Here is a 23418-nt window from a genome sequence, read left to right as displayed (position 1 = left end):
ATATAAAAACTAACTGAATATGATAAGAGCCTTCCTCACTCTTTATAACCAACAGTTGATATAATGGGTTTGGACACAAATTTCATCTATTTTTTTAGATTCGGAATAAAAAAAACTACACAAATATCACTTAAGTGATCATAGCTCGAGACAGCGTTGCCCGATCTTCAATATTTTTAACTCGATAGAAAATTCTCACGATTACCTAACCAAGTGAGGTACGGCTTGACATGAAAATCACCTAAGTGGCCATATTTCAAGACAGGGTTGCCAGATCTTTAATATTTAGGACTCGTTGGAAAGGTCTTTTGATCTCGACAAAGTTTGACTATTATAAAATAAATTAGTTTTCCAATTCGATTTTTTTTAAGAAGAAGACATCAACATTCTCGATTAATGTGCACCCTTAAGAGGTTTTTGTGAATTCCTTAATATTTTATCCCACATCACCATATCTTTTAACAAAACTGTTCACTTGCCTCCACCGCGGTTTTCACATTGGTTGATGTTTCCATGAATAAAATTTCCCCATTTTTTAGGCAATTTTCGTGTACATAAATACATTTCTACGTGTTCCACGCCCCGCAGCGGATCCGTTCCTTCAAAGTCACATGGTGTGGCCATCGAAGCCGCGGCCACCGGGAAAAGTTATTGAAGACACGACGATCATATTTTTCCCACAAAAGCTTTTATGTGGCAGTCATTTTGCGCAACCGAAACATTCTTCCTTTTCCCCAAATTTTCTTTCTGCTTGGAGATGAAAGCTCAGCCAGTGCTGCCAAGGCGCGGTTGCTTTTTGCACTCGTTATGGGAAATGTTTACTAAACCATTACACGACTGGCTGGCTGGCTGGCTGAATGTGGCTTGTTTCTGTCCTTTCTGTTTCGGGGGTGGGGGAGGGAGGATCCCCGTGGCGGAAGATGCAGGGAGGGTGGCCGACCAGCCGTGGTACACATACGTCACCGCTAACACATACATGGGATCCCGAAAGCCTTACAGATCGAAAGCTATTTAGGAAATTATGTACGTGCTCATTTGGGCGAGTTTTATTTATAAGTACTGTTAGCCGGAGAAGCTTTGAATACAATTTTATGATAAAAAATACAAATGTTCAAAACACACTTGAATAAACGATTTTTTCTTGTAGGAAAAATAATAAAAGAAAATAAGTTTTGTTATTGTTTTTCCCCTGATGTTTCGAAAAATCAGTCTTCCAGTCATTAAAAGCACTCCGGTTCAAATTTCGGCGACACGTTTGGTTTTTTGCGGGCACACAACTTATTTGAAAAGACCAGAGTCACATTAGATGTCAGACTGCCATCTGCTGACATCTCTTTGCAGAACCTCCGACAAATTTTGTCAGGGTAATGGGCAGCTCAAGTTTAGCCGGAATTGTTGGGGTAAGCGTAGTTGCCTCTCACCCAGTCGGCCTCGGTTCGATCCCAGACAGTCCCGGTGGCATTTTTGGGGACGAAATTTGTCTGATCGCGCCTTCCGTCGGACGGAGAAGTGTTGGTCCTGGTCTAACCTAGAGGTTAGGTTGTTAGCTCAGTCCAGGTGTAGGAGTCGTCTCCCTGGGTCCTGTCTCGGTTGAGTTGCTGGACTCATAATCCAAAGGTTGTCAGTTCGAATCCCAGGGTGGAAGGAATCTTAGGTGTAAAGAGAGGTTTGCAATTGCCTCAACAATCAAGCCTTTCGACACCTAGTTTCGAGTAGAAAATCTCGCAACTGAGAACGCCAAGGCAATGCTATAGAGCAAACAATTTGATTTGAAGTTTGGGTATAACAATCTGTGATAAAAATCTGCTATATCTGATATAAGAGTCTTACAAATAGGTATTTAATAAACCAATTTAGCTCCAACTTACGGTACCTACAAACATACATATGCCAAATCCTGTTGGCGCAGTCCTCAAAGGAACAAAAGTGTCCAAAGCCCAGTATGCCCGAGTGAGCTTTAGCCCTCGCACACGCCAACATGTGTGTTCGTTAGAAAGACTAAAGCATTCATACACACACAAACAGAAACGCACACACACACATACACGCGCGTGGTTGCATTTTTGGTTGAGTGGATATAAAAATCCCGGTGGAGATTGTTTGATATATTGTTGCAATTTATTTTAATTTTCAACAAGCGAAATGAACAACTGCAATGGAAAATTTGCATAACTACACACACACACATATGTATAAACTCTAGAGCCAAAATTTGCAAACGCTCAAAGAGAAATGGAGAGGGGTGGAGAAGGTAGAGTTGCGAGAGAAATGTATTTTGGCAAAGTTCCACCAAACACCGCAACTCATGATGACAGGGAGCAAAAAGTACAACAAAAAAAAGAGCACACAAACCAGGACCGGACGACTGTCCCTGCCAGAACCGCTTTTCCTTGCGTGGAAATAATTGCTCGCAATTGAAATGGCCATTCCGGGAAGTGGTTTCGGCGTTACAACGGGGATTACGTTGCGTTGCGATGACGATTATTGTTTCCATTATTACGAATGTAATGGATCATTTTTGTTTCAACGCATTGCTGTGTTATTTTTAAAAAGACGGTTTTTATTATCACCTGTCATTTTATGGACATTATTATTCGCTCACCTTTCATTTTAAATTTATATTGACATAATCCCGGATATTCCAAAACCGGTGTCAACATTTTTTTTTTATATTTTGTCTCAGTTTCCCCGAAACACATTATTTGACCATAAAATGTTTGGGGAAATTAAACATCAGGGCGTAAAAAACATTTTTTTATTTAAAGAGATATTCAACTCCCTGCGTTTTGCACCCTTCAAGTTTTAGGGGATTGAATTTCGTACAAGAATCACATAACAGGACAATTTTGGGCATTGATTGTTTTATAGTAAATAGACGAAATCATCAAAACGATCAGGTCTACCCAGACGTGCATCGGCACTCAATAGCACTTCCCCACATTTTGAGATGATTGCCTTCGTAAACCAGCAGAGTGAATCTTTGCTCACTGTGCATCAAAACAAGCTTTAGTTCGATGCTTTTAATAATCGTTGTTCACTATGCAATTTGGATTAGCAAAAAATTAATAGTGATTTGAATATCACAAAAATTTCAAGTGCTAAATGTGCTATTTAGCACTCAAATAGCACTGCATCACTAAAACTAGCGAATAAGTGAAGATAAAGGTTTCGGTTGTTCAGAACCTCCTAGTGCATTGCAAAAAACATACTTTAGACACAAAACAAATTGATATGGTGCCTTTTCCAAGCCATGGCCTTAGAAAAACTGTCAAGTGCTATTGAGTGCCGATGCACGTCTGGGTCTACCAAAGTTCATGGAAAATCATTAGAAATTAAACATTTCAGCATAACTTTGCTAAAAAATTTCTTACGGTTTGGTTGAAACCCAAGCGAACGCCAGCAAATTTTGAGTGACGTGGAACTATAATCAGGCTTGCCACACGTACAGATATTTTTGGCACAGACCAAACACTCAATCAAGTATAACTTTAAAGAAAATCATTTTTATCAAAAACTAAACAAATGTTTATCTTTTTAGTGCAGCTTACAAAAACTACTCAAGTGTATTTTAACTGTAAATACAATTAGTTTGAGTGTTTGGTCTGTTCCAAAAATATCTGTACATGTGGCAACGCTGACTGTAATGCCTCTGTTCGCATAAATGCCACAAAAGCAAAAAAACAAGCTGGAAAACACGATGTTAGATTGTTTTTACGATACAATGGGTTTCCTCTGATTTTTTAGAACCAATTACCAGGGATCTGACAAGCGTGCAAATTCCTGAAGTCTCCGCCAGGGGCGCTGTCAATATTGTTTACGTGTTGTTTTTTAAAAGGTTGTATGAAATAAATACATAATTTTTTTTAATAAATTATCTAACTTTTTGTCGGTTTTCACTATCTTTTGCGTAGATGCGAAAATTACAAGTATTACGTAATTTTTCCACATTTAACATTTAATAGATCAATAAAACAAAATACCACAGTATTTAACATAATCCACTGAACTAAACTAAAAAACAGACTAGTTTTAGTTAAGGGTTGCCCAATTTTTTGGCCCTGCGGGCCAGATTTTATTTTTCTGAACCAGTGGCGGGCCGGAACAAAAGTTTGATAGAAGTTGAAAAGTAAACTTTTTTTAAATTTATTTTTATAAGGTTCTTTTAAGTCTACATTTTTTTAACTATTTTTTATGAGTCCTATAAATAAATAAACTAGTGTTTATTACATACCTTCATTTTAGAAAGATAAACACAGATAAATTTTAAAACTATGTTTATTTGATTTATTCAGTATTGCTTAAAAAATTTTATGTAAGTGTTTATGAAAAAAATATTTTTGCTGATTTCTAAACTTTTTATGGATTTTTTTTAAATTTCTAGCGATTATTGCAGCAATCTTTTTTTTCAGTATGACTAAATTGCAATTTTCAAACAAAACTTTATCACTGTAAAGTTGTATTAAAAAATACTTTTTTTGCTTGCTCACTTATTGAAAAATCAATTTGAATTATATTCCTCCAAAAATAAAAGTTTTCAAGTTTTTTTTTGCATTTTCCATTTTTGCGAAATGGTTAATTTTGTTATCTTGCGCCATTTTACAGTTTATTAATTGATTTTGAAACTTTCAATAAAGAAATGATATTATTGCGGGCGTCAATAATTAGAGTTCACGCGCGGTGATACGACCGCAAGATAATGGTCGCATGACAACCGCAGAACAAATTTTTGGCTGTTGTCAAAGGTTGCCATGAGTTTTCAACTGACTTTTTGGAAAATATTCAAAACAAACCAAGTTGACAACCAAATCAACGCAGAATTTCAGTTCAGCTTGCTGATTTTTACACTGCGGTAGTTAGGCGGCAATTATCTCCTGTCACTCACAGCGAAGGAGAAACGTGATTTTATCTCGCAATAAGCAATATGAATAAAACATAAAAAAGCATTGCAAAGGAAAAACATTTTAAAAATACAAAGCCAAATCAAAATAATAGTAGAATTCACAACATTTTATTGAAAAAAAAATGATCTAAAGGATTAAATGGCTTCACGGGCCGAATTCAGCCCGCGGGCCGGATATTGGGCAGGTCTTTCTCAGTTTCAATGAAACAAAATAAAATAAGTATGATCCTTCATGTCCGTTGGATTAACATGAATTGCACTTTCAAAATATAAACTTAATTTCAGTTGAAAATCCTTTAAACTAGCTGTACCTAATTAAACATCTAAGTGCCAACATTTGGTTCTCAATGGAATTAAATGCTTTTCTCCTTGTTCAAATTTGAGATTAACCGTAATTCTTTTGAAAGAAAGAAATTTTTTTTGTAATTTATGTCCGATACGCATACGACCTATTCAAACACCACGCGCTATAAACTTGGTTTGATTTTGGTTCGATATTGACAAATGTGCCAAAAATCACTTTCAATTCATGTTTTGGAAGATAAGTTTTTTAAAAGTGCATGAAAAAAAATCAAAGTCTGTGAGCTGGAAAGAGATGGACACAATGAGACAGCCCCGATCTTTGGTCTAATAAATTGACATTTAAGTATGCACAGCAACTAAGGGAGCGATCTTTGATTAAGTAACGCAGTTAGGGAGAGGGGGAGGGTCTGAGGTTGTGTCACGCTCGATACATTTTTTTAATTTTGTTTCGAGGGGGGAGGGGGTCTAAACATCCATTTTATTGCGTTACGTAAAAAAGAACACTTTCTTAGGGAGTTATTGTCTTCTTATTGTTGAAAGTAACAGTGTTCACCTTTATGCCTCCTCCTTGGCCCGCCGTTTCTGCACCAACCTTCAGTTGAGTTGCCTCGGCGTTTACACGCGTCATTCCCGCCCAAAACGTTGTCGCGTGCGGTTCGATTTTCTCGCTAAATAAAACAAACGTTCTTTTGTAAAAGTTAAACGCGAGTGTTTTCCTTTCGCCGATTCTCGTCTCGTCGCGGTAATCCGCTGTGCACTCCGGACAAAAGTCCGTCAGGTGATGGTCCCAGAAGTGGACGAGTTTTGGTGAAAGAGGACGATTCCACGGGTACTCGCTGGTGCTCCGCGTCGCGCGCGGTGCACGGGAAAAAGTGAGGTTGGAATCGGGTTGGAAAGTGCGCGAAAACAAAAGACAAAAGTGCAAGTGAAAAGTGCTTGTAAAGATGGCCGATCCGAAGACCGGAATCACCCGGTTGAACGAGGCCAACTGGTCCACGTGGAAGCTGCGGATGGAGGCGCTGCTGGATACGGAGGAGCTGTGGGACGTGATCGAGGAAGAAGTCCCCGCAGCGGAGCAACAGGATGCTGTCTGGACCCGGAAGGACCGGAAGGCGCGAGGTCATCTGATCGTTGCGTTGGAGGACAGCCAGCTGCGGCATATTAAGGGCAAGGTTCACGCGCGGGACATCTTCGGGGCTCTCAAGGCCCACCACGAACAGGCGACGCGCTCCGTCCGTGTTTCGCTGCTGAAGAAAATGTGTGCGCTCATTCTCCCGGATGGCGGCGACCTTGTGGCGCATCTGCGCGAGTTCGAGGTTCTCTTCGACCGGCTGGAAGCGGCCGGAACGTCGCTCGACACGGACACCCTGATTTGCATGCTGCTTCGAAGCCTCCCGTCGTCGTACGATGGGGTCGTGACCGCGCTGGATTGCCTCGCGGACGATGACATTTCTCTTGAAATCGTCAAGGCAAAGCTGGAAGATGAGTACAGCCGGCAGCAGGAACGGAAGGGAGGTTCTCGCCAGGTGGAGAAAGCGATGCGGACTGCTGAAAGCAAGAACCGGAAGAAGCCGCCGAAATGTTTCAACTGTGGACAGCTTGGACACTTCAAGGGGAACTGCCCGAAGCTCGGCGGAGACCAGAAGAAGGGCGGAAGTTCGCCCAAGCCAGACGGTGGTGGAGGCGCGAAGGCGAAGGCCGCGCAGAACGATGCGCGGGGCGTCGCGTTCACCGTCGGAGGGAAGCAAACAGCCTGCTGGGTGATCGACAGTGGTGCCAGCGCTCATATGACCAACGACCGGGAGTTCTTCGAGTCGCTGCGTGAGTTCGCCGGTGGCAATATCACGCTGGCGGACGGTAAGAAGACGGAGATCCAGGGAGAGGGCAGCGGAACAGTGTTTGGCATCGACGGTGAAGGAAGAAAAGTGAAACTCGATGTCCAAGAAGTGAAGTACGTGCCGGGACTGTCCACGAACCTGATATCGGTCGGGAAACTGGCCAACAAAGACTACAGTGTAGTGTTCGACAAGGTGAGCTGTTCGGTAGTGAGTGACAGTAAAGTGATCGCCACGGGTGGACGCCACGGAGGGCTCTACTACCTGCTCCAAGCGGAGGAGGAATCGATGGTGGCCGCCGAACGTCGGCACAAAGTAGACTGCCAGCACCAGTGGCACCGACGGCTCGGTCATCGCGACTGGGCAGCGGCTGAGCGGCTTGTCAAGGACGAGCTGGCCACGGGGATGAAGGTAACGGACTGCGGTCTGAGACTGGCGTGTGAGTGCTGTATGGAGGGGAAGTCTGCTCGGCTTCCGTTTCCACCGGTCATCGACCGGAAGTCGTCGAAGGTGCTGGACATCGTCCACACCGACCTGTGGGGACCGATGAGAACCGTTACGCCAAGCGGTAATCGGTACGTGATGACGATGATTGACGACTACAGCCGCTTCACAGTCATCTACCTCCTGAAGCAGAAGTCGGAGGCGGCCGATCGGATCAAAGAGTACGTCCGTTGGGTGGAGAACCTGTTTGGACGCAAGCCGCGGGTGGTGAGGTCGGATGGAGGGGGAGAGTACGACAACCGTGAACTCCGCACCTTCTACAAGGCGGAAGGGATCAAGCCTCAGTTTACCACCGCGCATTCCCCGCAGTCGAACGGCGTCGCTGAACGAAAGAACAGATCGTTGACGGAAATGGCCACCTGTATGCTGAACGACGCAGTGCTGGACATGCGGTTCTGGGGTGAGGCCATGCTCACGGCCGCGTACCTGCAGAACAGAACGCCGTCCAGATCGATCCAAGGCACCCCTTACGAGCTCTGGTGGGGACGAAAGCCAGACTTGAAACATCTTCGGGTGTTCGGCAGCGAAGCGTACGTTCATGTCCCGGGTGTCAATCGTGGCAAGCTGGACAGTAAGGCAAGGAAGCTGGTGTTCGTCGGGTACGCATTCGAGCAAAAAGCGTATCGTTTCGTCGACGTGGAGACGGACAAGATCACCGTTAGCCGTGATGCCAGATTCCTCGAGCTGGGCAACGGCACGTCAACGGTGGAGTGGTCAACGGACAACCCAGATGAGGAGATTCAGCTGAAGCCGTTCGTCGTCAAGAAGGAGGAGCTCAAAGAAGAGGACACCAACGAAGAGGATACGGCTGGTGACGATGTCGCTGGCGGCCAGATCAGCGAAAGTGACGACGAAGAGTTCCAAGAGGCAGAAAGCACCCCAAACGCAAGCCCTCGTCGGTCGACAAGATCGAATCTTGGTACTCGGCCGCGTTACCTGGATGACTTCGAGCTGGAAAACGCTGTCGGGATCGCGGCGTGCGCTGTGGAGGAACCCGTCGATCACAAGGAAGCGCTGAAGGAGCCCGTTTGGCGGACGGCGATGCTGGACGAACTTGAGTCACACCAGCAAAACGGAACGTGGAAGCTGGTTCAGCTACCGGAAGGACGGAAAGCGATCGGGTCGAAGTGGATCTACAAAGTGAAGCGAGACGAGAACAACCAGATCGTAAAGTTCAAAGCCAGACTTGTCGCGCAGGGCTATGCGCAGCAATCTGGAGTGGACGTGGAGGACGTGTTCGCACCTGTCACACGTCAAGCAACCTTCCGAACGTTCCTCACGGTGGCGCTGAAGCATGGAATGACCGTGCGACATCTGGACATAAAGACCGCCTATCTTTATGGGTCGCTCGAAGAAGAAGTGTACATGCGCCAACCGCCGGGATTCCAGGAACCCGGGAAGGAGCAGCTCGTGTGCCGGCTTCAACGCAGTATCTACGGATTGCGGCAGTCGGCTCGCTGCTGGAACAAGCGCTTGGATGGAGTACTCGTGAAGCTTGGCTTCGAGGTGGCCGCAGCGGATCCCTGCTTGTATGTCAACCATCGCGGACAAGCCAAGGTGTTGCTGATGGTGTACGTCGATGATCTTTTGATCGCCTCGACGGACGAACGGAAGATGGCGGAGACTTGTACTGGATTGAAAGCGGAGTTCGAGCTGACTGATCTCGGCGAGGTTCGTCATTTCCTTGGAGTCGAGGTGAAGCGCGAATCCGACGTGTACAAGCTGAGTCTGAAGAACTACACCAACAAGCTGCTCAAGGATTTCGGCATGGAGCAGTGCAAGGCTGCCAAGACGCCAATGGATCCGGCCTACCTGAAGGTGGAGGAAGCTGGAGAAGAATTCACGGATTCGACGAAGTATCGTAGCCTCGTCGGAGGTCTGCTCTACTTGGCCATTGTTGCCAGACCGGATATTGCTGCTGCGGCGGCGATTCTCGGCCGGCGATTCAGCGCACCCCGCGAGTGCGACTGGACTGCCGCGAAGCGAGTGCTACGGTATTTGCAAGGAACCCAGGACTATCGACTACAACTCGGCGGGGACAAGAACCAGGGCCTTGTCGGTTTCTCTGATGCTGACTGGGCTGGAGACGCCGAGAGCCGTCGATCGACGTCCGGGATGTTGTTCCAGTACGGAGGAGGAAGCATCACGTGGGCGAGCCGTCGCCAACCTTGCGTGACGCTTTCATCGATGGAGAGTGAGTACGTCGCCCTCTGCGAGTCGTGCCAAGAAGCGGTGTGGCTCAGGCAACTTCTCCGTGACTTCGGCGAGCAACAAGACAATCCAACGGTCATCAACGAAGACAACCAAGGCTGCTTGGCGTTTGTGCGTTCCGAACGAACGAGCCGACGATCCAAGCACATCGACACGAAGCAGAAGTACATCCACGAGTTGTGCCTGAGGAAGGAGATCAAGCTGGAGTATTGCCCAACCGACCAGATGACTGCTGACGTGTTGACGAAACCGTTGGGGCCAACGAAGCACCGGGAGTTCTGCGAACTACTCGGGCTCGTGCAGCATCAGTGAGAAGGATCACACTGAGGGGGAGTGTTGAAAGTAACAGTGTTCACCTTTATGCCTCCTCCTTGGCCCGCCGTTTCTGCACCAACCTTCAGTTGAGTTGCCTCGGCGTTTACACGCGTCATTCCCGCCCAAAACGTTGTCGCGTGCGGTTCGATTTTCTCGCTAAATAAAACAAACGTTCTTTTGTAAAAGTTAAACGCGAGTGTTTTCCTTTCGCCGATTCTCGTCTCGTCGCGGTAATCCGCTGTGCACTCCGGACAAAAGTCCGTCACTTATTTCAAAATTTGCAAACTTACGGGCCCAATACTGCAACAATCTGATTGTAAAAATAGTCAAACTAGATTCTAAATTATTTTGTAAACAGTACTTCAGAGGATGAATGAAATCTTGTAACTGATTTTTTTCTGAAGTTTTGATGAAACGACGAAAGAAATTTGAAGAAATATTATTTTCTTTGATGCGGTTAATAGAAATCCACTGCTTTGTAAAATGTTCCGCAAAATGTGTCATAAAAATCGAAAAATAAAATCTGAAAGGGTTACTCACGGTCGATCCGCAAATCGGTGCATCGCCTGCAGCTGGCAGCCTAGCGCCCCTGCGGAGCCCCCTTCCGTAAGAAGGCGGCACCTTTGGCACCTTTAGGGGGCGCCGTCCTTGAGAATCGTTCTTGGCTCGTGGTGTGTAAACGTGTGTGTGGTCTAAATTCACTTGACGGACACCCTAGTCCTTCTGCCTAACACACACGCACCCTGCTCACACACTACCTTTGTATTCGTCGTCGTTGATGTCGTTGGAGGTTGTTGGGGATGGGCCCTCAACCGAAAGGACCGAAAGGAGCTCTCTACCTTTGTTTACTGTTTACGAGTGCACTGTGATTGAACTGTAGGTTTAATTTTATGCATTATTTCTTGTGGTTAACATACACTTACACACACGCGTCAAACGTCGAGATTTAAAGCCATTTACATGAATTAGATAATATACTCATTAACTAGACTAACACGCTAAAATCTTCGTCGAGAAGCGCTAGTATCAATATTTTATTTTTTTTACTTTATTTATTATTTGTTGTTATTGTGGTAATCTGCAATCGTTATCGCGTACAAATAGGATGCAAGAGGAGACTATTTTACAGGTGATGTTGGGGTGTGCGCTATAGGGGAGTGGTGGTACAAACACTATCCCGCTTCACCGTAAACTCGTGGTTGCCTTCCGGAGGCACGTCCCGTCGCTGAAGAGGGCAGCAGTTCAGTTCCCATCAAACCCGTCAACTCGTCGTCGTCGTTGTGTGCGCTGAGCGTTACACACTCTCACACAGACACTTCAGTTTCTGATTCACCTTTTGTTCTTCCTGTGCTGCTCCCGCTTTGCTCTGTGGCTTCTTTTGTTTCTCCCACGAATGCCTTTGTTTTGCGCCCTCACTTCTGTTTCTTCTTTCACTTTTTATCCACTTTTCTCTCTCCCCACTCGCTAACGGACACTTGCGAAACAATTTCGCCCTCTCAAACCGAGTCGTTCTCGTTCGCTTCTTCCCGGGAAGTCGACGACGACGATTCTGCTTCTGCCCCGTGCGTCATCTGCACTCGGAACGCTCGCGCACAGTCACTTTCTTCGTTCAACTTTGCTTTTGCTTTGGCTGCTTCTGCCTTGATGCACTTCGTTTCGCTCGACTCGGCTCGAATTCATTAAAACTCATCAAATGCAATTACGTCTCTCTTTCCGGATTTTGCTCGGTGCGTTTCCGGTCGGTCGGTCGGCTTCACCTAGCTCAGCTCAGTTCCGGGCTGGTTTGGTCTTCCTGGTGCTCTAGCGTGGTGCTGCTGGTGGTGGTGCTCCTTCGCCGGTGGCCATTTAGATCGTCGGCATTCTGCGGAAAGAAGAGAAGATTTTCTTGGGTGAATCTGCCGGGATGTCTGAAACTTCCAGGGTGGCTACTCGAGTTGGGAAATTGGGTGAGCAGGATATTTTTCTCGTTTTTACACTCAAACCCCGATGGTTTGACACCAACTGTTGTCAAACGAACGGGGTCACTTTTTAGTTTGACACCCCTTTAACACGGAGTTCACACACTCTATCAAACGTTTGTTTTGATAGTGTGCGTGAGCGCCGTGTAAAAAGTGACAGTTCGTCACTTTTTCGTTTGACTTTGACCAACCAACGGGGTACAAACTAAAAAAGTGTCAAAGGAAAAGGTGACCAACCACCGGGGGTTGAGTGTACCCACAACATTGATATCATTAACACACTTCAATTTACTACAGTCTATACTTGATTGTTCGGATTCCCTTCGAATACAAGCAAAAATTCCATGCAATATGTGGGAGTTGCGAACAGCACTAATTCTTCAAACAAACTTTGGAGAAAAATCATTCGGCTCTGTCTAAAAATTTTTGGGACCCCAAAGTTCCTGCTTCCCCTCGGGTTGAACCTGCGTAGAAATTTTGTTAGTCGGTGATACACATCGTTGGATAGGTAACTTTTACAAGAGAAGATTTGGCAACCCTGTCTCAAGTTATGCATACTTTGCCGAGCTATAGTAGTCGTGAGGTTACGAGTTTCACCCTGTAAATGGTTCGATTCCTGTTCAGATATCTGTTCTATCCGTATCTTTTGTGTGACTCATTTTTGGTAAGGAGTGAGGAAGGCTCCAAACTAAAATTAAAAAAAATCAAAACTATTGCTGTTTTGAACATTTTTAATGAAATTGGAACCCGCACTGTTCCAGATTTATTACGGCTTCTGTTTTGAGCAGATTTAAATTTTGAAAATAAAATTATAACTTTTTGGAATTTTCTCCCATACAAAATTCTAAATGTTCTCAACCTTTCTTGAACAACAAGTTACAAGTTAGTTGAAAACTATGAAAGTAATACATTTTTGAATTTTAAAAGTTAGTCTGGTAGGTATCGATGTCACAATTTCAATTCGACATTAATTAGTTAAAAATTCAAAAAAAAATTGTTTATTTTTAATGTAAATTATCAGATAGGAACTTGAAAAACGCTCTCCGTAATCCCATATAAATGAAAATAATATTGCATTTTCATGGATAAGATCCTAAAGCAAAACACAAAGAATTTAATTTCATAAAGCTTGAAAACCTGTTTCAGCTTTGACTCAAAACTGGAAAAAAAGTAAATCTTAAACTATATTTGCACCCTGCAAACCCAGCCGCCTTGGAAAGGCACGGGCAAATGTGAAAGTTTGTTCTTTTGCTAGAAACTTGTTCTCGGTCCGTCTGTCAGGAATTCTTTCGTTGAGTAGGCTGCCCCCAAGGGATAAGGCAAAAACTCGGCATTTCTGGACGGCCGAGTTGTGTGGCAGGTTCGATGCAGGGAAGAGAGAGAGAGTGGAAAAAAAAACTTTTCTTCTCAAGTGCCTCAAGGTACACTCACATCCGCAAGAAAAAACTCCCACGTGGCGCACGGGCAGGGAAGGGGTGAGCAATATGTGATGAAATTTGTTAGGAGCTTTTTGCTCGGAAAAGTTCACCCCCGCACCCGCCAAGGAAGAATCACACGCACATCAAAGTGCCTCCTCCTGGCTGGGGTGCTGGAAGGAGTGATGAATGTGTTGCCGTGCAATTTATGGGCCAAAATTTGGGGGTAAATCTGGAACGAGACGCGGGAGAGGAGGGGGTGGTAAAAATTATGAAACAAATCCAATTCTCGAGGGGTTGAAAAAGTTTGGCGATATGTGGCACCTCCCCTGGGAGGGGGAAGCAAGAAATGGTGACGCGCACTTCCCCACACTGACATCTGCGATTTACGACTTTTCGGGTCAGTGCAATAATCGGGCCCGAGACACGTGACTCGCTAGAATCGGTTTCAATTATGGTTGTTTTAATTAACCTGGCGGCTTAGGTAACGATGGTGCCAGAAATGTTTTGGTTATGAATTTCATTTAAATTTTTTTTTGTTGTCCAATTGGCGTTGGGTTAAGTTTTCTGCGACCACCTGAGAAGGCTATCTTTTGTGATGTACCCTGGTTACTACACGCACATACTATAAATTACTCGTATCCATTGAATCGGAAGGGGTTATTTTGCAGACATGGTTTATCCGAATTCGGCGCAATACAGTCGATGAACTGTATGACCATCTTGGGAAGGGTGTGGTGCCATACATCGTACGGCGTAAGATGGTGCGATCCAACGAACCGCAGCCTTCGAGACACAAGTGCTCCACAGAAGCAGAGTAAATGTGCCGAGCTTTCCAGCTCAGTTAAACAAAAACGACAGAGGTTGTAAGGCCACCTGCCGATTTTGTGCAGGTGATATCTGGCAGGACAATGTCCTATTAGAAGCCCTGCGAGTATTCGTAGTTCCCTACGGTTTAAGCCAAGAAGTTTCTTGGCAATTGAAGAACTTGGAGTCATAACAGTTTTAGCTTTTCTCGATCCTCGCATCTCGCCCCAGATTGAAGCAAATTGCGATTGTCCCCAATTAGTTATTTCTTGCTTCACGGCACATTTTGAGATTTCCAGTTTCATTGAAATTGAAGACATGTTAGGGTAAAGGCAGTGTTGATTCAAATCACGAGCGCTCATTGAGTGGTTCGCGGCTCATTTGTAGTGCTTTTCCGAGCAGGGGTAAATAACAAGGGAAATGCGTAATAATACCTTTCTCTGGTATCAATATCAAATTTTGGCATTTCTGGACCCTTTAAAATTTGTCTTAAGGATTATGCAAAAGCAAAATGTGGTACCATACAAATTTAAGGTATAGTTTTGAAATTGCAAAATTGCTGAATTTGCGCTAAAATGATGTTACAAAGCGAATGCCTTTATTGAAAATCGAAAATTTCAAACTTGATTTCAAACATTTTTGATATACCCCCTAAAGAAATGACTTAAAATTGTGGAAAATTTTCTAAGTAAGAATGCCCCATTTAGGTATTATTTAAATATTTAAGTGTTTTATCAAATTCCTCTAAAACCATGGGAAAATGTTGACCAATTTTGACAAAATAATTAATTTTGTGCTCAACTGATGTCTCAAAGCGAATGCTTTCATTGAAAACCGAAAATTTGATTTTAAACATTCTTGATATAACCCCTAAAGAAATGACTTTGAATTGTGGAAAATGTTCGAAGTCATGATACCCCATTTGGGTATTATTTAGGTATTTAAGTGTTTTATCAAATTCCTCTGAAACTATGGGATTTTTTTTATAAATAATGACGAGATAATTATTTTGCGCTAAAATGACTTGAAACCCAAAAATGTTAAAGCTAATTTGAATTTTTTTATATACCCACCATGATTTTTCTTTAAATTTATTGGTAAGGAATTTAAAAGACCTTCCAAAATAGTCAAAATTATTGAAGATCTGGCATCCTTGTCTGATGTTACGACCACTTATGTTATGTTTATGTAATTAGTTTTAAGCCGGATCTCACTTGACTGTATGAGAGCTATGTCCGGATTCATCATCCGACCTATCTTTAGTTAGGTAATTAAAAGACCTTCCAAACGAGTCTAATTGATTAAAGATCTGGAAACCACTTAATACCACTTCAGTGATATTTATGTGTTTTCCAGAAAAAACATTCGTCCTTCATAAAAAATTAAATAATTACAAACAGCACGTGGTTTTTGAGACACTCTGTTTTTCCAAAAAACAAAGTTGGTCAGAGTTATATCCAACACTATTTCAAGCAAAACAAAGTAAATGGATAAGTATGAATTTGTAATTAACAAGTGCGTCCGACGCAAGTAAGATGTGTTTACAAAACCACAGTGATGTATTTTCTTTGTATTTCTTGATTTGTAAATGTTTTTCAATACAGTCTAGACTCGATTATCCGAAGCCTCGATTATCCGAAGTTTCGATAATCCGAAGTTCGATTATTCGAAGGTTTGTATGGGACTTCGGATTATCTTTTTTTTTTCTTTTTCTTGTTTCAAACATTAAATTCGAGTTTTGCGACCCCATTCTCTACCAACTCACACGAAATCGGAAAAAGTTGCCCCGACCCCTCTTCAATTTGCGTGAAACTTTGTCCCTGATCACGAATCCAAGGTCCGTTTTTTGATATCTTGTGACGGAGGGGTGGTACGACCCCTTCCATTTTTGAGCATGCGAAAAAAGAGGTGTTTTTCAATAATTTGCAGTCTGAAACGGTGATGAGATAGAAATTTGATGTCAAAGGGACTTTTATGTAAAATTAGACGCCCAATTTGATGGCATACTCAGGTACGGTCACCCGCCACAGACACGGACGACGAAACAAAGAGAAACGCATAAAGTAACTTTTTCAAAACTTTTTTTCGTAAAATCGCGATAACTCGTGATGTTTATAAGCAAACCTCTTATGTCTAAATATTGAATTTTTTGTCATTGTCTGCTCTACAACTTTTTATAACATTGTTACACTCTAAAAAATAACCCTGCAATGTAAGAAAAAACATAAAATTTTAAAATGAAAAATTTTGTTCTAAATGAAAAAATGACCTTTCTGGGTCAATGTTGATTCGAAAAGTACATTAAATTTCCCTTAAAATGACATGTTTCAAATTTTTTTAGCAGTCGAGTAACGGGAAATGGGGGAATTTTTAAAACTTTTTTAGTGTTTTTTTTTCGATGAAAAATACGTTTTTTCGAAATTCTGAGTACGCCATCAAATCGGGCGTCTAATTTTATATAAAAGTCTCTTTGACACCAAATTTCTATCTCATCACCATTTTAGACTGCAAATTATTGAAAAACACCTCTTTTTTCGCAAAAATGGAAGGGGTCGTACCGCCCCTCCGTCACGAGATATCAAAAAACGGACCTTCGATTCGTGATCAGGGACAAAAGTTACCCCTTAGGACAAAGTTTCACGCAAATCGAAGAGGGGTTGGGGCAACTTTTTCCGATTTTGTGTGAGTTTGTAGAGAATTACCCAGATAGAACGATGTTTTTGATCGCAAAAATTACAAAAAAAATCGAGTTTTGCAAAGTTCTAGAATCATCTAGACATCCTTACAAATCACTGGATTGGTTAAGATATGTCTGAGAACCAGCAGCGAGTTGAAGTTACCGTTCCAACTTTTTTGAGCCTTGGGAGTTGGATTTTTAAAGAACAACTCTAGAAGTTTGAAAAAACGTTACTTAATCCACCCTTAGCTTGTTGGTGAGCAGTTCTCTAGGATTTCGGTCATTCGATTTTTTTTGTATTTTTTAATCCGACTGAAACTTTTTTGGTGCCTTCGGTATGCCCAAAGAAGCCATTTTGCATCATTAGTTTGTCCATATAATTTTCCATACAAATTCGGCAGCTGTCCATACAAAAATGATGTATGAAAATTCAAAAATCTGTATCTTTTGAAGGAATTTTTTGATCGATTTGGTGTCTTCGGCAAAGTTGTAGGTATGGATACGGACTACACTGGAAAAAAATAATACACGGTAAAAAAAATTTGGTGATTTTTTTATTTAACTTTTTATCACTAAAACTTGATTTACAAAAAAACACTATTTTTAATTTTTTTTATTTTTTGATATGTTTTAGAAGGCATAAAATGCCAACTTTTCAGAAATTTCCAGGTTGTGCAAAAAATCACTGACCGAGTTATGAATTTTTTAATCAATACTGATTTTTTCAAAAAATCGAAATTTTGGTCGTAAAAATTTTTCAACTTCATTTTTCGATGTAAAATCAAATTTGCAATCAAAAAGTACTTTACTGAAATTTTGATAAAGTGCACCGTTTTCAAGTTATAGCCATATTCAAGTGACTTTTTTGAAAATAGTCGCAGTTTTTCATTTTTTTAAATTAGTGCACATGTTTGCCCAGTTTTGAAAAAATTTTTTTTGAAAAGCTGAGAAAATTCTCTATATTTTGCTTATTTGGACTTTGTTGATACGACCTTTAGTTGCTGAGATATTGCAATGCAAAGGTTTAAAAACAGGAAAATTGATGTTTTCTAAGTTTCACCCAAACAACCCACCATTTTCTATCGTCAATATCTCAGCAACTAATGGTCCGATTTTCAATGTTAATATATGAAACATTTGTGAAATTTTCCGATCTCTTCGAAAAAAATATTTTTGGAATTTTCAAATCAAGACTAACATTTCACAAAGGCCAAACATTCAATATTACGCCCTTTTAAAATGTTTGTCTTGATTTGAAAATTCCAAAAATATTTTTTTCGAAAAGATCGGAAAATTTCACAATTGTTTCATATATTAACATTGAAAATCGGACCATTAGTTGCTGAGATATTGACGATAGAAAATGGTGGGTTGTTTGGGTGAAACTTAGAAAACATCAATTTTCCTGTTTTTAAACCTTTGCATTGCAATATCTCAGCAACTAAAGGTCGTATCAACATAGTCCGAATAAGCAAAATATAGAGAATTTTCTCAGCTTTTCAAAAATATTTTTTTCAAAACTGGGCAAACATGTGCACTAATTTAAAAAAATGAAAAACTGCGACTATTTTCAAAAAAGTCACTTAAATATGGCTATAACTTGAAAACGGTGCACTTTATCAAAATTTTAGTAAAGTACTTTTTGATTGCAAATTTGATTTTACATCGAAAAATGAAGTTGAAAAATTTTTACGACCAAAATTTCGATTTTTTGAAAAAATCAGTATTTATTAAAAAATTCATAACTCGGTCAGTGATTTTTTGCACAACCTGGAAATTTCTGAAAAGTTGGCATTTTATGTCTTCTAAAACATATCAAAAAATAAAAAAAATTAAAAATAGTGTTTTTTTGTAAATCAAGTTTTAGTGATAAAAAGTTAAATAAAAAAATCACCAAATTTTTTTTTACCGTGTATTATTTTTTTCAGTGTAGTCCGTATCCATACCTACAACTTTGCCGAAGACACCAAATCGATCAAAAAATTCCTTCAAAAGATACAGATTTTTGAATTTTCATACATCATTTTTGTATGGACAGCTGCCGAATTTGTATGGAAAATTATATGGACAAACTAATGATGCAAAATGGCTTCTTTGGGCATACCGAAGGCACCAAAAAAGTTTCAGCCGGATTAAAAAATACAAAAATTAAAATTGAAGAAAAAAGACCGATTTCGTAGAGAATTGCTCTGGTGCCTTTTTCACATTTAAAGTGTAATGCTATGTAATTGAATAAAAAATACAAATTTTGGTTTTGAAATTCAAATTTGGTTGACAAAATTGATAAACAGTTGAATACTTACGAAATCGATAAGAATTGAAAAGCAAAAAATGTATTTTTGCATATATCACCATCAATTTGGCTAATTATGGAAAATAGTTAAAATTTTAATTCACAGATCTGAAAAATGCCAAGCGAATTTCATTTTTTTGTTCAAAATCGAGTTTTGCAAAGTTAAGTTTAAAAAATATCAGAAAATAAGTAAAGAAATTAAACATCTGTTTTGGTCAAATGTGTAGTTTTTTATTGATTTCGGTTCAAAAAAGAACACAACAAAAGAATTAGTGAACCGATTTCCAAATTTATTGCACTAAAATCTCCAGTAAATCAAGAATTTCATTGTTGGAGTGATTTAACCGCTTTTCCTCAGTGAGGTGAGGAAGGCAAAAACTAAAAAATGTATGGACAAGTTTTTCTATAATTTTATCGGCAGGCAGAAGGTTATTATAGAAAATTTGATGCTCTACAACTTTATTGAGCAGACCATAGCTGTACAACTTGGTCCTGAAAAGTAATCAGCATTGAAAAAAGTCATTTTGGTAAGATAATCATTGTTCTCACCAACTTTAGCTAGGGTACCATTCAATGCAATCAGTTGAATTTGTTTAAAAATGGCCCGGACGCCTAAAGTAACCCAAAACCAGTTATCTACTTGTGGAGCAGGGTGTCATTTTTTCTAGGCACCCTAATCTGCAATCACTTTATTTTTAATCAGAAAAGGGATTAACTTGTTTAGAAATTCTACAGGGCTGAAAAAAATATGAGTGTTAAAATTTGATTTCAAATATACGGAGACTACGAGTGCAAAAAATGTAGCCAAACTATATTATGATTTCCATTCAAAGATCACCTCAATAGGACACTAATCAATTACCGTAATATGAAGACAATAAAAAAAATGCTCCAACTCACGATATCTCCAATTGCCTCACAGAAATCATCCTTCTTTGCCCCATCGTTGGGGCTCATAAAATCAGCAGTTTCCTCCATTTCCACCCCCTCCTCTTATTGTCAGTGTTCCCAGTATTTCCGAAATGAATCCGTCCTCGCATTGAATTACAGCATTTCCGGCAGTCGGTGGAAGCAACAAAAAAAATGATTACGATCCTTTCAAGCGGAAATTCAATCACCTGATGGATCGACAGAGCGTCCGCCACCGACGACGGTTGGTTTGGCTCGGAATCGATGAACTGACAGTCATCGTCATCCTCGTTGGCTGTCGTCGCCGGTCGATGGCAGATGCAATAAACAACACTCACACCTCCCACACCCACAACCCCCACCCAGTCGGTGCAGAAGGAAAACATAGTGACGACCCTCGTTGACCAAGTTTGAGCATTTTCATTGACGATTGTCGCCCGCTCGTTGCTGGCGATATTAAATTTTGATGACCTTTTGGGGGTGCAGAGCGAGCCAGCCAATTCGTTACGGAATCGAAACGTTACAAATCATTGGCGGTTGAGGGGGGAATTTTGGCAACCGGAGTCTGTCACAATGATGTAACAATAAAAAAGAGCTGATAAGTTGATTTTTGCTGTCAGTTTTCTAACAAAAAATTATTCACTTGCAAAAGAATTTATTACACATCTTTGTTAGCTAAAAATAGTGCAACAACTAATGTCGATCGTCGTATTGTTTGTCAAAACGTCAGTGGGCATTGGAAATGAAATAATGTCACCGTTATCGCTCCATTTTGCTGTAAATATTTGTTTTAATTAGCAAAAGGATTTAACTGAAACCGATACTTTCCAGGCACAAACCCCCAACAAACTCAATAACGGTAGCAGTGGTGGACAATATAATGTTTGACATCGTGCCTTAGAGTGGAAAAGTGTGCACAAACAAACGTCGATGGCCACCAGAGAGCCGACAGTTGCAAGTCAGCAAAAAGTTAATGAAACATCGTCATGATATCGTCAGCCACAAGCATAGATAAGTACACACACACACACGCCGATGTGATGATGTTTACCGTGGTCATGTGGCACACTCCAACCAGCGTGTTTGACGATGGCTGGCTGGCTTGCTGGTGATATAATTATGTTGTATCTTGATACGGGACGGAAGGAAGGAAACATTATCAGAGTGGCTAAGCTGGCACTCATCCGGCGGGTGAAGTGGATTGAGTTTCCATTGGTTACAGGATTATGAAAATTTAAAGTTGAGTGGAGTATTATGTAACGAAGTAGTGATTTATTCGCGTGGCGCTTTAAAAATCCAGTTTTTATTATCAAAAATTAATATCTCAGAAACGTACAGGTCGACATCTCCATATTTTTGTAATATTTTGGTGAAATTTTTGATCTTGGAGAAAATTTACTTCGGATAATTCAAGGGTTTCCAGAAGCTTTTACTACTTGCCAGTCTGCCAATTATTCACTCAAAGTACTGGTTCAGAATAATTAATTACATACATTATTTAATTACTTTTCGCTATGAGAAAAAATAATTTAATGTAAAATTATTTTAAGTTTTTATTTCTACGGTTCTAAACTAAATTAATCATAAATAGCTCATTCCATTGCTCTGTCAAAAATAAAACTTAATAAAATAAAATAGAAACACTAAATATCAAGCAAAGGTCAGACAGTTTTTTTTTGTTCAGCCAAACCCATTATTTTTTAAGCCAAACATAAACTTAGGAAAATATTTGCAGCGGCTCTTCATAAAAACTGCGAAGTTCATCAAAATAAAAAATTTAAAAAAAATTTCGAACATTGGTTTAACATTATTTTGTTGGTTTTTTTTTTCAAGCATATTAAAAAAATCCGTTACCAAAACTAAAATTAATGTAGAATGTGACATTTATATTGGATTTAATTTCATCATCTGAATATTAGTCGATTCCAATTTCACTGAGTTTGATTTTTAACATTGAATCATTTGTCTCAGAAATATTTGGAAACATTTCAGGAAAATAGTTTAGCTCTTGAAAAAAGATATTACAGGACTGTCAAATTCTGCACATTATGATTTTATTTTTATTTCTATTTTTAAGGCTATGACTTGAAAACTTTGCTTCAATTAATGATAATTTAAATATTTGATCCACATAAACTTCAAAAAAATTGACTGCATATTACAAGGAAAACATCCAAAATTATCAATTCCAATGTAATTCTGGTAGAATAAATCATATTTTTACAATCATTTAATAAAAATAAATAGATTTTGGATTCACAAAACATTTATCACTGAGTAATATATCATGGCGTTCCTTTTTGTCGTTAATCAGCTCCCCTAAACAACACCTTAACAATAAATTTTAGGAAAGTTTAAGAAGAGAACTATAGTGAATAAGGCCTTCTACATACAGAAACAGTCTTTTTAATCTTTGTCTTTTTTATCTTTGTGTGAAACTCTTATTTGAAGTAAAAAAAACTGTTCCAATAGATTATATATAAACATCTTAATGTTTCGTTTAATTAGTACAATTTCACAAAAAAACTTGACTTATTCAAAAATGACTTAAATTACCATTCAAAAACTATAAATTACTGTAATTACCATGAATTAGCATGAATAAACTAATTACCAGCTTAAAATCAAAGTAATTATTAATTACTTGTGAGTCTGAGGCCTAGCTGGAAACCCTTGTATGAGCCTACGATCTTAGATTTTTGCTCAAGCGCAGTTTTTTTTTTTTCATAAAATTACGATTTTTTTATTACAATATTTTTAAACCGTTATCTTTTGCCCTGTAGGTCAACAAGACGGCACTTTTTGGTCTCTTTTTTTAAATATTTGGAATCCTCGAAATTCTATGTATGTTTGAGGTATTGTACACGGAGAAAAAAGAGTTCCCAAAATCGCGAACAAGCGTTGATCGAAATGGGAACCACGAACAAAGTGTTCAAACCCCATGGTACGATTTTGAAAAACGTACCATGGCATTTGAACACTTTGTTCGTGGTTCCCATTTTCATGAACACTTGTTCACGATTTTGGGAACTCTTTTTTCTCCGTGTAGTCATAAACTTGTCATTAAAAAATGCCTTTTAGAATGAATTAAAATTGTTTTTAACAAATTGGCGCATTAGGTGCAAAAAGGGGTACTTGATATAGCATTTGACGTTTTGATAGCAGGGTAAACAAATTCCATGAATTTTGGGGTTATTTCAAAGAAAGCTAGAAAACTGGTAAATTTGGGTTGGAAACTTTTTATCCGAGGTCCAATATGTAATTTAGAGTCTCTTGAGGCACATTCATAAG

At 40.3% G+C, this 23418-nt stretch overlaps 1 protein-coding gene across 1 annotated transcript in view; it reads right to left on the bottom strand.

Moving 5' to 3' along the window:
• Positions 1–23418, bottom strand: part of LOC120425952 (acetylcholine receptor subunit alpha-like 1) — a 213554-nt gene that overhangs the window by 157705 nt on the left and 32431 nt on the right. The window contains exon 2 of the mRNA XM_039590592.1: positions 10609–11929. The gene's annotated coding sequence lies outside the window, so the exon portion shown is untranslated. The remainder of the gene's footprint in view (positions 1–10608; positions 11930–23418) is intronic.

The sequence above is a fragment of the Culex pipiens genome, chromosome 3 (assembly GCF_016801865.2).
Source record: "Culex pipiens pallens isolate TS chromosome 3, TS_CPP_V2, whole genome shotgun sequence".
Classification (NCBI taxonomy): Eukaryota; Metazoa; Arthropoda; class Insecta; order Diptera; family Culicidae; genus Culex; species Culex pipiens.
This window is presented reverse-complemented; position numbering and strand designations above follow the sequence as displayed.